A 17858-nucleotide genomic window follows, 5' to 3' on the forward strand; every position below is an offset into this window, starting at 1 on the left:
ATTAATATTTTAGCATTTATTTGAAATTAAAAACTTCTGTAACATTACACATCTTTACTGTCACTTTTGATCAATTGACAAATGTTATGTTTAGATCATGAGACAAATAAATAATGATTTATACTCAAGATTTTTGATTGCTTTTGCTTCCAGACCCTGATATTATATTACATATTACATTGCCCGAAACAGTGACAAAATTCATTTGCATACAAATATTAAAATCTATTAATGTTTCCATAATGTTTAATCCTCCAGCTTCACTTTATTATTTTCATTTGTAGTTTCCCCCTGCTGTCAGAAAAGACATGCAGCCCTACTAAAATGATCCGAATGAAATAAAGAGGTATTACAGGAGTTACATGAGTAGCAATTCTAGTAAACGCTCTATTATTGAAAACTGACATGAGACATAAACAATGAGAGAGCAGGAGAGGAATAAAAAATGAAAAGTTCATTGTAGACCTGCTGAGAGTTATTAAAGGGAGCCGGTTCCTATGGAAACAGAGATCCAAGTGTGTGAAACACGGAAACACTCGCACAAACACACACCGCACTCGGCCCTCTCGCTGTGTTCTCTTTGATTCGTTAATTAAACATTTAAAGCGTTTCAAGACATTTCTCTTGGAGCACGACTCCATCTGTTTGACTGTGGTGAAAACATAGTGGGAGATCCTGAGAGGTTTCCTGTGACCCGTCAGACCTGCGTCACGTGATTTTATTTTACAGCAAAAGGGACTTTCAGAAGCATTAAAGAAATTGTACTGATGGTCCTCGGCGAAAAATTAAAAATAAATAAATAAAAACATTCTGTATGCCCCTTAAGTGCGTTGGCCCACCCGGAAAATGCCCGATATCTCACTATGTCAGATAACCAATGTAAATCTTCCTGCAAAAAAAAATAAATATATATTATCTAATATCATCCAGCCTTGCCAAACTGAACCTGCTTCTCTTTGGTTAATTTCTCGAAGGTTAGGGGCACTTGTCAGCTATAGGCCAGTTTGGGAAATCAGCTTAACCAGCACAAACCACCCTGGGCAGTTTTGTTCATCAGGACGGGATGAGATATGTTATCTATAGCCACAAACCCTGTAGAATTTCTTTCCCCTTCCAATCTGTCTGACTGCCTGAATCATGACTATGCATGATATGAGAGACCTGTGCGCTGCAGGAGCTGAGGAGAAATCATTAAACAGCAGAGAGAAAGATAGATGGAAGACACTGACAGGCAGAGAAACAAACTGATATAAATGATCATGTTCTTTGGCTGATAAATTGAAAACAAGACACATTGCATTCATTGAACATTGCACAGGTAAGCATCACTCACATCTGAAAAATGCAAACTGTTGCATCAATTATTGCATCAGCATAGCACGCTAAAAACATGAGAAAAATCTCAGTTCCTTATTATTTCGTCACTACCAACTTTTTAATATACGTCTAAAAAGCATTTTAATGGGCTAATTGTGTTAAAGATGCATAAATTAGTCAGTTAGTATTTGATAGCCTGTGCATTTCTCATTGGTCTTTATTCTTTATGTAAACACCTCCCTCCCTCTCCACCACCATCATCCGCTCTCTCCTTCGGCAAACACTCTGGAGTCCAATTAACTGTCACGATTAACTGTAAACATCATTTACGTGGGGTGGAAGCACAGACAGCATGCAAAGGCACTTTAATCACTGTCTCATTACCATGTGAGATTATTCATTGTAAATTAATTTATTCATCTGCGACTGAAGATCTGAAAAATTGACTTTAGTTATTAAAGAAATCTCTGTGCAGGAAAAAAGGAGTGTGTGATTTTGACTAGTATTTTCTGGTTTCTCTTAAGTTTGCCAATGTTGCATTTATTTGACCAAAAATACAGCAAAAAAAGTAAAATTTTAAAATATTTTTACAGTTTAAAAAAACTGTTTTATATTTGAAAATATTTTAAAATGTAATTTATTTCTGTGATACAAAGCAGAATTTTCAGCATCATAACTCCAGTCTTCAGTGTCACATGATCCTTCAGAAATCATTCTAATATGCTGATTTGCCGCTCAAGAATAATTTCTTATTATTATCAATGTTGAAAACAGTAGTGCTGCTTCATATTTTTGTGGGAACTGAGATACATTTTTTTCAAGATTATTCAATAAACAGAAAATTCAAAAGAACAGATTTTTTTTTAACATTCTACTTGTCTTTGCTTTCACTTCTGGTCGATTTAATTCATCTTTGCTAAATAATAGTATTAATTTATTTAAAGAAAATATTTCTGCCCCCAATTTTCAACCCATTCTCACTCCAAAGGCGCCAAAAATCGAAGCATGGTCAAGCGCCCTTAGCGTGAATTTTATGACGCCAAATGTGCCTCTCGGCGTCGAAATATCGACGCACTACGACCTTCATTGCTTTTAGTGGGAAATTTTTGGCGTCAGAATTTCGACGCGAGGACATGTTTATCGCTATGAAATCACGTTCAAGAAGTCTCATTCAGCACACATCGCGATACTTGCCATCAGTTCCACAGTTTGGGTGAGTAGTCGTAAATACGCTCTTTTAATGCCTTTTATAAAATGTACTCTGTCTTCTTTATTAATCAGATTAGCGCCATATGTTTAATCGCTGTATTATATCGGTCATCCGCGGCTGTCTTTGAGTTTCATTGTGTTTAAATAAATGAACACAGCTGCTAATTAGTGTGATTAAACTCTATCTGTCACGTGACGTGCCATAGACCTTCGATCCGTTTTATATTAATTTCAGGTTTAATGATGTAAGTTGTATTTGTAGTAAAATCATGGTAATCACGACACAATAGTAATAAATGAAATGTGAAGTTAAAACACAGTGAACGGGACATTTACCATGTTTTTACCACAGTAGCTGTAGTTTTGCTATGGTATATTAGTAATCAGTACAACAATACAATAATCACCAAACAAGCTATGTTTGTATCACTGTAATGTTAGTGTTTTTATGTGCTTTTATATGACAGTTATCACAGTAATCATATGTTCTGTACCATGCTTTTAATACCTTTTAATGTAAATTCAAAAATGATAAAACAAATTAAAAAGAAATAAATAATAAAAAAAATTATTTTTTCATCTTGCAGTTCATTCATATCAGTTTATATCTAAATATTATGCTCACAAATCATTATTAACATTCTGTATATAATTCAATTTTATTTTTTATTAATACTTTTTTATTATTTTTATTTTTAGCTAAAAAGACGTAAAGGAAGCAGTCAGCCCACTGGTGTTTCTGGAGAGGTATTCCTTCAGAAATGAAGAAGGCAGAAAGCTGCGGAGGCAGATATTTGCAGCAGTAAGTCTGTGATAGTTTGTCCCTTTTATCAAACATTCCTGCTGTTATTTTCTGTTATGTTGTTTTCAATAATGGATGCATTTAACATTTAATTATACAGCATCTTTACAGAGGCTGCTTTTATGGTCTAAACAAAACCCAGTGTAATGTATAAGTTGAATGTAATTTAATAATATTTCCTTCCTTTCTGTCTTACAGGATTGTTTGCAGATAACACTGTAGATTTTTCGTATTGATAAAGCATTGTGTTCTCTTTTTCAAGCTTCATACAGTAAACTTTACTTGGTGTCTTCCTAATGCTTTTATCATTAAAAAAAGCATCAGTTCTCATCAGGAGTTTTAGTAAAGGAGATATTCATACATAGTCATCCCCTAGTTCCAGTTATGAAGTGAATTCATGATGTTACTGTCAAAGGTAGCAGGTGTTTGTTTTGATGAAAACATTCTCTGTCTTCTATTGTTCGGACAATCAGTGTTTATTTGATGCTGTGCTAATAGAGTTTTATAGATGATATTGCACACTTGACATGCATGTCTTCATGGTGTTATTTTGTGAGTTTGAAACATTTACATTGTGTTGTATAACATTTTGGTCAATTTAATTTTTAAGAAAATTGATCTTTTTCCAGTGTTCTCTGAAAGACATACTGTATTTACTGTTTTGTTTTTTAATAAAAGCATTTTCATACTGAAAATAGTTAACGTTTACAACATAACTGCCTTTTTATTCTTTATGGTGGCAAAAACGAGCTTGGTGACAGAGGATGCAGTGTAGTAATTTGGGCACGCTGTCTTTAAATGAGTTTGACATATCAATAAATACTGGAAGATCCTTACAAAACTATGCATGTTCATTATGCTTTATGTATTTATTTGTTTATTCATTCATTCATTCATTCATTTATTCTTTCTGTTTTTATTCCTAGAGTTCAAATGGTAGAGAATGGTAAATCACAGAAACACAAATGTGAACAATTTTAACTTAAAAACACAATGTAATATACAATGTAAATTTTAGAAGCACATAATTTGATTAGTAAATATATTTGTCTTTGGTCAAAAAAAAAATCTAAATCTTAAAAATGTGTCTTATATTTAATGAGAGGAATCTATCTGTTGGATACAAATGCGACTGCTGGGGATGTGCACATCAATATTGCCCAATTTTTGTCAAGCTGAACAACGGAGGAAGGTGTAGACGTTAATAAAACAGAATCTAATAAGTAGCAAGCTTAATCTATTGTTAACCGAATCTATCCCTTCAGCCGAAAAACGAAAGACATCTTTCATAAATGGATAAGGAAGTGTGACGCCGCTGCTCAGCTTTGATGTCATTGATGTCATCTTTTAACCCATATTAAACAGCGCATCATGTTAAAAAGTATGTTTTGCTGTGATCATCACATTAGTAATATATTAAGTCAACAATGAAGTGTTGCTATCTTGAGAAAAATGACATCTTTAGCGAGATCCTAACCCTAACCCTAAGCATAACTTCAATGAACTACAAGAAACAGCCCCTAGTTTTGCCTTTCCATAGATAGAACGACGGAGGCTTGTGGGTAATGTAGTTTAAAACTTTTTATTAACGAAACGAAATAAATTATTTATTTTAAGGAAAACTGGATATCTAAATATGTTCATTGTGCAAACCTCTATGATATATTTGAGAGGCAGGCTGAAATGTGGTATATTACAGTGAGCAATATTTAAAATGCCTTAATGCCAGCTTTCCATTTATTTCTGAAAACTGAGCTCAACATTATTTTATCAGCATAGCATAAGTCAGTGGTTCCCAAACTTTTTCTGCAGGGCCCCCCTTTCTGAAGATAAGAATATTTTCGAGCCCCCCCACACTGACACAAACATACAAATCCTTTGTTTCTAAACTCCACTGGACTTTACTTAACATTGTAAGTCATACAAAATGGCAACTTCTTCCTGAACAAAACTAAAAAAAAAAAAAAGACAAATCACCTTCACAATTAGTGACACTGCATCATGTATCATAAAATTTTACCATGTAATGGTGTTCATGGCTTTCAACACATCTTCTTATAAACTCCATTCCTGCATGAAAGTGGCCTTTTACACTTTACCAGCTCTCTGAAGAAAATAACGAAATCCTGAACATTTAACTCTGCAAAAACTGCACCTTAATGTCCACATCTTTTCAGTGACTGGTGTGGGCTTGCTTCATGCTGCAGATCTTCTCAAATCGGGGTTGCAGCTGTGAGACTGCTACTCTTAGTTCATTTTCAATGTCCAGCTTTGATCTGTATTTAGTCTTGATGGAGGCCACAGCAGAAAAACCTATCTCACATAGGTAAGACGTGGCAAATGGAAGGAGTGTGACCAGAGCTCTTTTACCTAGCAGTGGGAAATCTTTCTCCACTCCAATCCAAAATGCAGCTAGTGTCTTAGACTTAAACTCAAGCCTCATTGTTGAATCAGAAGTGACATCAATGAACTGTTCATTCTCTGTAGTGCTGAATTCGGCAGGTGGTGTTGCACTGAAGGGGTCTCGGATCCAGTCATATTGTGTAGGATCCTGCACTGGGAAGTACCTCTGGAAATGCTTTTGGAGGGCAGAGATGTGAGCTTTCATGCATGGGATCACTGTGTTCTGCAGCTTGTTGACCTCAATGAATGACTTCAGGTTCTCAAACGAGTCTATATTTCCCTCTGTAACTCGCTGCTCCCACATCTCAAGCTTTCTTGTGAATGATGTGATTTTATCTGCCAGATGTGGAAGGTGTGTGTTGCTGCCCTGCATCTGCGGATTTAGCTCATTGAGTTTTTGAAACATGTCACTGACCCACTGAGCAAGCGACGTCTGTGGACGTACAAAACAGGTTGATATCACGTCCGTCCGTCCAGGCCATGATTTGAACGTCCATTGACAGCCAGAATTAGTCGATTCATGACACTGTGAATTTATGTCCAATCTGGCCATAATTTAAACGTCCACTGACAGCCAGAAGTAGTTCAGAAAAGACGTTCATACTGACTATAATCTGGACGTCCGTTGACATCCAGAAACAGTCCATAAATGACATGAATAAAGATGTCCAATCCGGCCATAATCTAAACGTCCACTGACAGCCAGAACTAGTTCAGAAAAGACGTTCATTCTGACTATAATCTGGACGTCCGTTGACATCCAGAAACAGTCCATAAATGACGCAAATAAAGATGTCCAATCCGGCCATAATCTAAACGTCCACAGACAGCCAGAACTAGTTCAGAAAAGACGTTCATACTGACTATAATCTGGACGTCCGTTGACATCCAGAAACAGTCCATAAATGACGCAAATAAAGATGTCCAATCCGGCCATAATCTAAACGTCCACAGACAGCCAGAACTAGTTCAGAAAAGACGTTCATTCTGACTATAATCTGGACGTCCGTTGACATCCAGAAACAGTCCATAAATGACGCCAATAAAGATGTCCAATCCGGCCATAATCTAAACGTCCACAGACAGCCAGAACTAGTTCAGAAAAGACGTTCATTCTGACTATAATCTGGACGTCCGTTGACATCCAGAAACAGTCCATAAATGACGCAAATAAAGATGTCCAATCCGGCCATAATCTAAACGTCCACAGACAGCCAGAACTAGTTCAGAAAAGACGTTCATACTGACTATAATCTGGACGTCCGTTGACATCCAGAAACAGTCCATAAATGACGCAAATAAAGATGTCCAATCTGGCCATAATCTAAACGTCCACTGACAGCCAGAACTAGTTCAGAAAAGACGTTCATACTGGCTATAATCTGGACGTCCGTTGACATCCAGAAACAGTCCATAAATGACGTGAATAAAGATGTCCAATCCGGCCATAATCTAAACGTCCACTGAACAGACGTTCATAGGCTATAATCTGGACGTCCGTTGACAATGTTGAAGATTTTATTATTTAGAAAATAAGCAATTTACTTATAGGCCTACATTTGTACACTATTATTTATTCCCTTTGTGTGTATGACTTTGGTTGACTTTGGTAGCAAAGGCCTGAAAACCAAGGCCTGAGAATGTTATTTCAGTAAAGACACCTGGTACAAAGTCTCACCCAAAAATAATCTAAAGGAGGTGACCATATTTGGAAGGGATGTGGGTATATTATCTGTGAAACCCCACAGAACTGGAGTGTCCTTTCTGCAGGAGGCGCTCGGCTTTGTTTGTTCAAATAAAGTCTAATTGTTTCTGGCATCAAAGATCTCTGAAGTCATTTTGCCAGAAAGATTGATTGAAAGACTGAAACTACAACAAAATCCAGAAACGGTCCATAAATGTGAATAAAGATGTTCAATCTGGCCATAATCTAAACGTCCACTGACAGCCAGAACTAGTTGAGGAAATACGTTCATATGGTTATAATCTGTACGTTGACATCCAGAATTATTCGACAAATTATGTGAATAAAGATGTCCAATTTTGCCACAATCTAAACATTCGTAAACATCCAGATTTAATGATTGAAAATATGTTAAAGGCCGGCCACTGTGGCCTGCCCACTATAATCAAAAGGCTGTTAAAAAAAACAACCATCATCATTGTTATAACATTTCCAGAGTCCCTCAGTCCAATTTCCTAAAGTCTTTCATTCCAGATTAAGGTCCTTAAACACTGCGCAGCCTGTATGGCTTTTAAGTTTTTCTTATAGAACTCAATACTCAAAATATATTTTCATTTCATGTTTAAATCTTTAAAAAAAGGGCTGCATAAAATTTACATTTGTGAATACATTTAGCTAACAGAATTTTTTCAGATTTAAAAATTATCAATTTTCTTTTTACATTCATGAAAACATTTAAATTCAAAGTTAGGATTCACATAATATTTTATAAAAATTTACAAAATGTACCACCAAAATATCCACGTGAAAGACAGTTCCAAAATAAACAAGCTTCTCCTTTGGTGTGCACCTCCAAAAATGAGTAACCCTAATTCGTGTCAAGGTGACGGAGGCCAAGAACATGGTCAACTGGTCCTGTGTTGATCAGCTGTGTGGAGTAGTCACTGAATTTGCAAAAAAACACTACAATATGCAGTAACATTTTGAAATTAGATCTTCAAAATCAGACTTATCATATATCACTCCGAAACGGTCACAACACTGTAGGAGCGACGCCATAGTTGACGCTAGTTCCTTGTCAATATCACAATTGTATTGCATTCAACCCTCTACATAATTTTATTATTTTGGTCACCTTGCTCTTTTAAACTTAGGCAGGTCAGTCACAATGGGGAAAGCAGTGGCAGGATGACTAATGATTTTTTATGATCTGATCATCTCTGAGAGGTAGGCCTATAGGATACAGGCAGGTTGGCACAAATTGACAGATCTGGTCCCTCAAATTCAAGGCGAGGAATAAACCAAACAATAACTGATAATGTGAGTTATAACCACATGATTTTTGGGAAGTGGGAATGGTAGACGTTGACACAAATACTTCCAGTCCGACTATTATTCTAAAGTTTTTAAATTATTTATTCTAGAAAAAGTTATTTATTTATTGTATTTTTTCCATTTGTCATTGTCTTTGTTTGAGGGTGATGGGTAAATTTCCACATATTTGGCCTTAAGTTATTTTTAAAGGCCTGGGGTTCCAAAAGAGCGCTGTCCTGACCACCTTGACCCCTTCAGCAACATGGGCAAGCCCAAATATAAAATAAATTTCACCCATACTCCTACAAATGTCAATTTATTTTATAGTTTATTGTTTTGGTGTTTTTTTATGACGTGTATGCTAATTAGTAAAATTATATATTTTTAAAAGTGATAAGCATAGATGTTTTTCGGATAAGAGTGTTTTTTTTTTCCTTTCGTTTTTGTTCTTAAAAGTGTGGTGGAAAAGGCGGTTTTATTGGGTACACCTTCCGGTTTCAAGAAGATTCCCTAGATCCCATGTGAAAAATAGTTCTACCTTTATAGTGATAATAAAAAATACAAACTGTGTCAATTACTTTGATTTTTTTTTTTTACTTTTATAACATGATTTATATAATGATCAAACATGCTCGGAATACAAGTTTATCAGTTCTGTGGCGGACGGATATATGTGACTGCAGTCCGCGCAGCATGCTCCGCCGCATTCTGCACCAAGGCTTTTAGCTGTATCGTGTTACACTTGACGTCCCCATCAAGAACTTTGTAAGTATGTTATACTATTGATAATACTAATAGTGAGCGATTCCCGAAATGTTATTATAATGTTTTTATTTCGTTAGTCCCAGTTGGTTCAGCTAAGTAATTCAAGTGTTTTTTTTTCCCTCTAAATGGACGAACGTTTAAGATCGCTTAACGTTAGTCTCCGTGTCGCTGTCTCACTGTGTTGCACTTGAGTCGACGTCCCCATCAAGGAATTTGTAAGTAACATTATGTTATAATATGGTAATACTAAAAGTGAGTGTTTTTCGAAATGTTATCAAAGTTTTTTTTCGTTAGTCCCGGTTCAGCTAACGTTAAGTAATTCAATTTGTTTTCCCTATAAATGGACGCGCTAGCTACTTAAGCTAGCTCCTCGTGTCGCTGTCTCACAGTGTTGCACTTGAGTCGACGTCCCATCAAGGACTTTGTAAGTATAACATTGTTATAATAGGGTAATACCAATAGTGAGTGTTTTTCAAAATATCATAAAGTTTTTTTGGTTACACTTTATTTTGATAGTCCACTTTAGACAGTCTACTAACTAGTAACTTTTCAACTAGCAGCTACATGTCAACTAAGTTAAAGGAGAACTCCGGTCAATTCTAACATTGAGCTCATTTTTTTGTACATTTGGAGTGCTGTCAATACAGAGAACAATGACAATGCTCTGCATTGCTTAGGCACACCCAGGTCTTTGGACTGCGACAGGTCAACTAGTGGTGAGTTAAACTTTTCATTTTTAAATTTTCAAATCAGCATGCGGGTTACTAATAATGTTGATCATGACTGACTGATGTTTCTGTTCTGCATTGCTTAGGTTCACCCAGGTCTGTGGGCCGTGACAGGACAACTAGTCGTGAGTATAGCCTTTCATTGCTGAATATTGCAGGCTGGTCACTTGGACTGTTGATAAAGAATCACTGATGTTTGTTTCTGCTCTGCATTGCTTAGGTACAGCCAGGTCTACAGGCCGTGACAGGTCAACTAGTCGTGAGTATAACTTTTCATTTTTAAATTATCGAATCAGCATGCAGGTTACTAACACTTGATATTGACTGACTGATGTTTCTGTTCTGCATTGCTTAGGTTCACCCAGGTCTGTGGGCCGTGACAGGTCAACTAGTCGTGAGTATAGCCTTTCATTGCTGAATATTGCAGGCTGGTCACTAGGACTAATGATAATGAATCACTGATGTTTCTGCTCTGCATTGCTTAGGCACACCCAGGTCTTTGGACTGCGACAGGTCAACTAGTGGTGAGTTAAACTTTTCATTTTTAAATTTTCAAATCAGCATGCAGATTACTAACAATGTTGATCATGACTGACTGATGTTTCTGTTCTGCATTGCTTAGGTACAGCCAGGTCTGCGGGCCGTGACAGGACAACTAGTCGTGAGTATAGCCTTTCATTGCTGAATATTGCAGGCTGGTCACTTGGACTGTTGATAAAGAATCACTAATGTTTGTTTCTGCTCTGCATTGCTTAGGTACAGCCAGGTCTACAGGCCGTGACAGGTCAACTAGTCGTGAGTATAACTTTTCATTTTTAAATTATCGAAGCAGCATGCAGGTAACTAACAATGTTGATCATGACTGACTGATGTTTCTGTTCTGCATTGCTTAGGTTCACCCAGGTCTGTGGGCCGTGACAGGACAACTAGTCGTGAGTATAGCCTTTCATTGCTGAATATTGCAGGCTGGTCACTAGGACTAATGATAATGAATCACTGATGTTTCTGCTCTGCATTGCTTAGGCACACCCAGGTCTTTGGACTTCGACAGGTCAACTAGTGGTGAGTTAAACTTTTCATTTTTAAATTTTCAAATCAGCATGCAGGTTACTAATTGGTCATGACAAAATGATGTTTCAGTTTTGGGTTCCACAGATTCGTCCAGATCCAGGTCCAGGTCTGTGGGCCGGGACAGTTCAATTAGTTGTAAGTATAGCCAGGCACAGTTGTGTTTTATTGAATATTAAATTAGCATGGGTAATTTGCACTATTGATAATGGCTACATTTGGGTTGCACAGGTTCATCCAGGTCTGTGGGCCGGGACAATTCAAGCAGTCGTGAGTATTGCCAGTTACATTTGGCTTGTCTTATTGAATATCAAATTAGCATGAATAATACTATTCATACTGAATAACTAATGTTGGTGGTTTGGGTTTCTCAGGTGTACCCAGGTCCCAGGCTGTGGAAAGTAGGTCCATAGATGGTGAATGTCATTGGTTGTATCACTTAATGAGGCACATTGTACAAGTGTTCTAAATATATTGATCGCTTCACACACTTTTTTCTTTCCTGCTTAGGTCTTTCACATGAAAAGTCCAGTTATAATAGGGATGTGCCAACCACATTCCCCCTGTCAGAAGCGAGTAAGTACAAGAATATTTTCATGTAACACCCAGACTAATTACTTATGTATTAACATTACATTCTCTTTGTAACTGGTGAATCAGACTTCAGGTTTTCATCTTATTGCTTTGGCATTTATGACATTTAGTCTAGAACCATCTCTTAATAAAATTGTTATTTAATACAACTGATTTGTCAAATACAGGGTTAAAGTTTACCTGTTAAATAGTGTTATGTAACAAATTGAATAGTTACTCATTTTTCTAGGATTGCTAGAGAGCACACTTTTACTGAAATGCCTTGCTGTTACCAGAGAACCATGATTATAGTGAGTAATTATTATTATTTTTCTTAATTTCTCATTATTGCCAGAATTCCAAAAAATAGTGCTGACAAAGCTGGTGACTCTCACTGATGAGGTCAAAAAACTCCAGAGGAGCATGCCTAAATCTAGCATTGAGATCAGAAAGATTAACACCTTGGAAGAGTTCGAGAGGGAGGAGGCTTCTCTTCTGGATAAAAACAAATTTGAAACCTTGGTAAGAAGTTTTCAACCTCTAATGAGCTTACAATCCTATTGATTATCCTTAATAAACATAGACATTATCACATTGTGTTTTTCCACTAGAAATAAACCTTGTTACATTATTACCTTTAATTTGGTACTGTGAAGCTGCTTTGGGGCAATACGTATTGTGAAAAGCGCTATATAAATAAACCTGACTTGACTTGACTTAGTGCTGGGCGGTAAACCAGTTCATACCGAAAGCCGCTGTATATTTTCGTTACGATGTTAATTTTTAATAAACCGCCAAACTGATGTATTCAAGTACACAACGTTCGGAAGTCGGAACGTTGCACTGCGCCACACGACACTGTTTCAGACGGACCCTTTAAAATGTTGCACTTCAGCGATTGCAAGCAGTGGTGAGGGTAAACAAACGGCAGTGTTCTGGTGTTACGGATGTACACGCTGCAAGTTCGGACACTTGGGAGGTCGTGAGATATTGCACACATTCGCATCAATGCAGCCGGTACACGGCACGACTGTCCTGCACAAATTTTATCCCGAGTTGGTGGCAATCACGTGAGCTTTCACGCTAAACACAGAAACAATGTAAAATGACAGAGAACAGTAGCCATTCGGAATCCATTCCTCTCAACATAAACACTTATTAAAAGAGCGAGATTGTATGTGTGATAGTGTATGTAATATTAATGCAAATTGTAACTTCACTAAGTCACTTGTTTTATATTTCCTTTTTAGATTTACTTGAATACTGTGTAATGTACCTGTATTGCAAGTTGTTCTATTTTTTTGTATTGGTTTTTTATAAAAAATAAAAAAGAAGTGAAATTTGAAAAGTTAAAGTTCTGAATTTTGACTACAATTGTCTTTGCATTCTGATTCCTCACTTCATTAGAAGCATGACTGGCTCTTATTTGTAAGCAACAGCATAATTTTCTGGGGCCATGCAAACCTGTTTTACTAGTGTGGAAATATTCTACAATATTCACTAATGACAGTAAAATAGACCATCCTAAATCAATTTACTGCAGTAATTCCTCTCTCAATGAGTAGAAAATGCATTGAACACCTGACTATGCATGAAAATAAAATAAAAAAACGTCATAAACCGGAAAACCGTCATCATAAAAAAAAAAAAAAAAAAAAAAACGTGATATAAATTTTTGGTCAAACCGCCCAGCACTAACTTGACTAATTAGGACTTGACTAATGCCAATAGGGGGCTATGCGGAACACCGAACGTTCTAACCGGAAAACAGGTCTTATTTCCACTTTTCACTTCAGTACAGAACACATCTGCAGTGGTAGGTGATGTCTTAGGTAACTGAAGTTTTGCTTATTATAATAAAATTTGTATAAACTGTAGTGTATTTCTTTTAATTAAAATGTTGGAAGTTTTTGTTTTGCCAAGCTGCAAGTCAGTCAGGGTGATATGCTTCCGAAAGATTATGCGTGCTAATTTTGTTGTAAGGAGACACACCCTGAGTCGCATTTTATGCCAGAAAATATATGCAACAGAGTAATACAGCAGAGATCTTATATATTGATACATTTCAATATCGATCCAGCAAATTCTTTCAGCTTTTTGTATTTACCTGCTGATAAAATGTTTTGGGATTTTTTTTATATTTGAGTTAAAATCTTTCAATTATTTCATGATTATACATATGATTTTTGTATGGTTTACATGTGATGTTTTTTAGGGCAGCAAACAACTGGACCCTGTTCTCATTTTTTACCATTAATATATTTTCATGTGTTTTTTTAATTATAGGTTTGTCAGCTGGCAAGAGTGGGTGGGAAAGATGTGAAGGACTGCACGCACAAAGTGATGGACAGGTATTTATTTACATATTAACTTAACAGACACAGATCCCCAATCTGTTTTCATTTGGTAGTTTGGTTTAGTTGTTGGTTTAAGTAAAGAGCAGGACTGTGCACTAGGGCTTGGCAATATGGATAGTTTTATATCTTGGTGTTTTTTGGCTAAATGGTGCTAAAAGATAAACTGTATATCATATATTTTATGAAAATGGCTAAATTTGTAAGTCAAATCCACCTTAGAGATGACATATGCACTTTTATTTAAACGGATGGTCATTAAAATAAAATGCAGTGGTTTACTTCCCTGTTTTATTCCCTACGTTGAATAAAAAAGCATTATTTCTGGTTTCCAACAACAATAACAGGAGGATTAAGAGAGGGAGAAGGAGAGACAGACAGGGGCTCACGGACAAAAGAGGGCATGAGAGGAAATTCCACCAGATTTCACTCTTTTCGGCCAGATGTCTGTTATCTTTCTTTAAAGGGACACTCCACCCATTTGCATTAAGCTTTGCATTGTTAGAAACCCAGTCATACTATTGAATGGTCGTGCAACACTCTTTCTTTTTCCCCTGAAACGGGAGAAATCCGTTATTTACCTCTTACACTTCCTCCTAAAAATGACGCAAAAATCGTCATTTTGCGTCATTGTAGGAGGAAGTGTAAGAGGTAAATAACGGATTTCTCCCCTAATTTCAAGCTCTGGTGGTAGCTAGCCTTGTAGACGGAAGAGTGATTTCTCTTATAGGCAGATATGCGCTTTCTGGATTAGTGGGAGTGGCTTGCGGAGCTGTGCAATGTGGTGCATTGTGGGAGTTGTTGTCTTTCATACAAATGCGTCCTGAAGTTATTTTTTGTCTTTCCTCGATCACGAAGGCACCAAATTAAAAATTTATTTTACATTTCGACTACATATATGACCCACTTTAAATAAAAAACAATGTTCAAATGGGTGGAATGCCCCTTTAAAATAAATTTAAGCTCTGTCGATTTATGTAAATTGCTCCTCAGATCTCTGCAGGGTAAATCCATACAGCTAGCTAGACTATCTGTCCAATCTGAGTTTTCTGTTGTACGACTAAAACAACTTTTGAACATGTATGTTACACCAAAAGAAATTTCTTCCTAAGGCTAATTTGCAGTGGCACCGTGGCTTTGCCTGGCTCCAATCCCAGAATGCCGCACCGAAAACGCATGCATACTAGAAATAGAACCGACGCTTATTTTTCACGCGATTACATGTTGTTTGAAAGTGTCTAGGTTTTGACATAAAAATGCAATACTTTTATTAAATACTTGAATAAAAGTCAGTACTTCCAAAGTTGTCTTCAAATCAAATCAGTATATTTTTATGTTTAACATGAAGTGTGCTACTGCAGTAAATCAATTGGAAACATGCGTGTGTACAGACAAGGCTAGCAGCGCAGCGTCAGACATGTTTCTGGTGTGCAAAGACATAGAAAATGCAACGCAGCCGCCACACAACAGAAACGCCAGGCTCATGCGACGCAGCCAATTTGTGTAGCCAGCCTAAGGCTGACACTGGCTAATTTATGAATCCCTATGTGCTTCTCAGCTAAGAGGTCTAATGTATGTAGAGATCTGTATGGTTATATTGTATAGTGTCTTTTCAGGCGATTTGATGAAGGTAAAAATAGTGTGGCTGTGTATAATGCCAATGCTCTATCAAAATCACTGTTTTTTTTTTTTTTTTAATTTGAAGACAATTCTGCGTGTGGTGGAATAATTGCATATTATTTTTGTCTTGGATTGGATTAGGCTCTTCACCAACCACCTAATGACACTATTTAATTTGAAGGGGAAGGGCAAAAAAGAGAAAATTGGTCTCGAAGACAAGAAATTGTTTTCAGCAATAAAAGGTAAGAATTTATATTATGGTAATTTTAAAAAAATTTGTGTGGAATGCTTAATATCAGGCTTGATGTAATTTTACTTAATTTGTTATCTATTTCATTTAATTGATTTGTTACTCAAATTTTCATCTAAGCATAATATGTATCTCTGCTGCAAGCTAAACCACAACAGTGGCGTTTGAATTGATTTATTTTACACAGGATTTCTTTGCTTTGATTGTAGATGCTGTCATGAAATGGGATGCAGCTGCCACAGAGGCCCAGATAAAGTCGGCTGCATCGGACCACCTTAAACATGCCCCTGGGAGAGTCGGGGGTGGTGCTTATAAATAAATAAATACACTGTGCTAATAGTACAAAATTTTATAGCACTTTTATTTATTACTTTACTGTTCTGACTTTTAAGTTTTATTATGTTATTGTGTTAATTTATACTTTCTGTTCTCGTTTTAAGTATTAGTGTGTTATTGTTTTAATTTATACTGCTGTTCTGGTTTTAAGTTTTACTAAATATTAGTAATAAAAATATATTTTGAAATTTAGATGATTTCTTGGAGTGATCAGTTTGGTTTACAGGAAAATGGTAAGCAGTTTATTACAATTATATTGATAAGATACAAAAATGCAAGACTAGTATATAAACTAAACAATTATTCAATTGAATATTCAATTTAATCCATATTCTTTCAAATAATTTAGGTCTATGGTCTGTCTGCAGTTTCATGACACGACAACCATTAACAATGAGTAACTGGGTTTTTCTCAGTGAGAACTAACTCACTCAATGCCACTGTTTGAAGCAAACATTTTTTTGAATTTTGATCCTTGCAAATATGTCCAGATAGGATTTCCATGTTAATACGAGTCTTTAACAGTCATCTTTGACATTTCTACAGAAAACGCATCTAATACAACTTTTATTCTGGCTGTCTAAAGATTACATATTTAGCACGTTTTTGACATCTAAATAATGTCCTAAAAAGACATCAAAAAAACTATCTTTCTGGCTCTTGTGAGGACGTCTTATGGATGTCGAAAAACTACGTCCGTGGAACGTCTTTAATTTACGTCTAAACAACGTCCAGAAAAGACGTCAAAAAAACTTTCATTCTGGCTCATGTAAGGACGTCTTCTGGATGTCTAACAACTACGTCTGTACAACGTCTTTAATTTACGTCTAAACAACGTCCAGAAAAGACGTCAAAAAACCTTTCATTCTGGCTCCTGTGAGGACGTCTTGTGGATGTCTAAGAATGACGTCGTTAGCACGTCTTTAATTGACGTCTATACAATGTCCAGAAAAGACGTCTAGTGGATATCTAAAAATGACGTCATTATCACGTCTTTAATTTACGTCTAAACAACGTCCAGAAAAGACGTCAAAAAAACTTTCATTCTGGCTCCTGTGAGGACGTTTTCTGGATGTCTAAGAATGACGTCTTTTAGACGTCTACTAGACTACTTCTTGCTCGCTGGGGAGGTACGCAAGTTTCATGAGGAACTTGTTGTTGTTAAACTTGTGGGCAAGTTCATTTTCCTCCTCCTCCAAAAAGATGCGGATCTCATCCCGCAGTTCAAAGACCCTGGATAAAACCTTCCCACGTGACAGCCATCGGGACTCGCTGTGAAACAGAACAGCTGTGTGGTCGGAGCCCATTTCCTCACACAGTGCAGAGAAAATACGTGCTTTGACAGGTCGTGTTTTAATGTAGTTCACTGTAGTGATGACATCCGTCATAACATCGTGCAGGTCGGGACTCAGCTGTTTAGACGCCAGCGCCTCTC

At 36.6% G+C, this 17858-nt stretch overlaps 1 protein-coding gene across 1 annotated transcript in view; it reads right to left on the minus strand.

The window, feature by feature from the left end:
- asic1a (acid-sensing (proton-gated) ion channel 1a) overlaps positions 1-17858 on the minus strand; it is a 36016-nt gene that overhangs the window by 5698 nt on the left and 12460 nt on the right. The gene's annotated exons all lie outside the window — the stretch shown is intronic.

The sequence above is a fragment of the Carassius carassius genome, chromosome 34 (assembly GCF_963082965.1).
Source record: "Carassius carassius chromosome 34, fCarCar2.1, whole genome shotgun sequence".
In the NCBI taxonomy this organism is placed as follows: domain Eukaryota; kingdom Metazoa; phylum Chordata; class Actinopteri; order Cypriniformes; family Cyprinidae; genus Carassius; species Carassius carassius.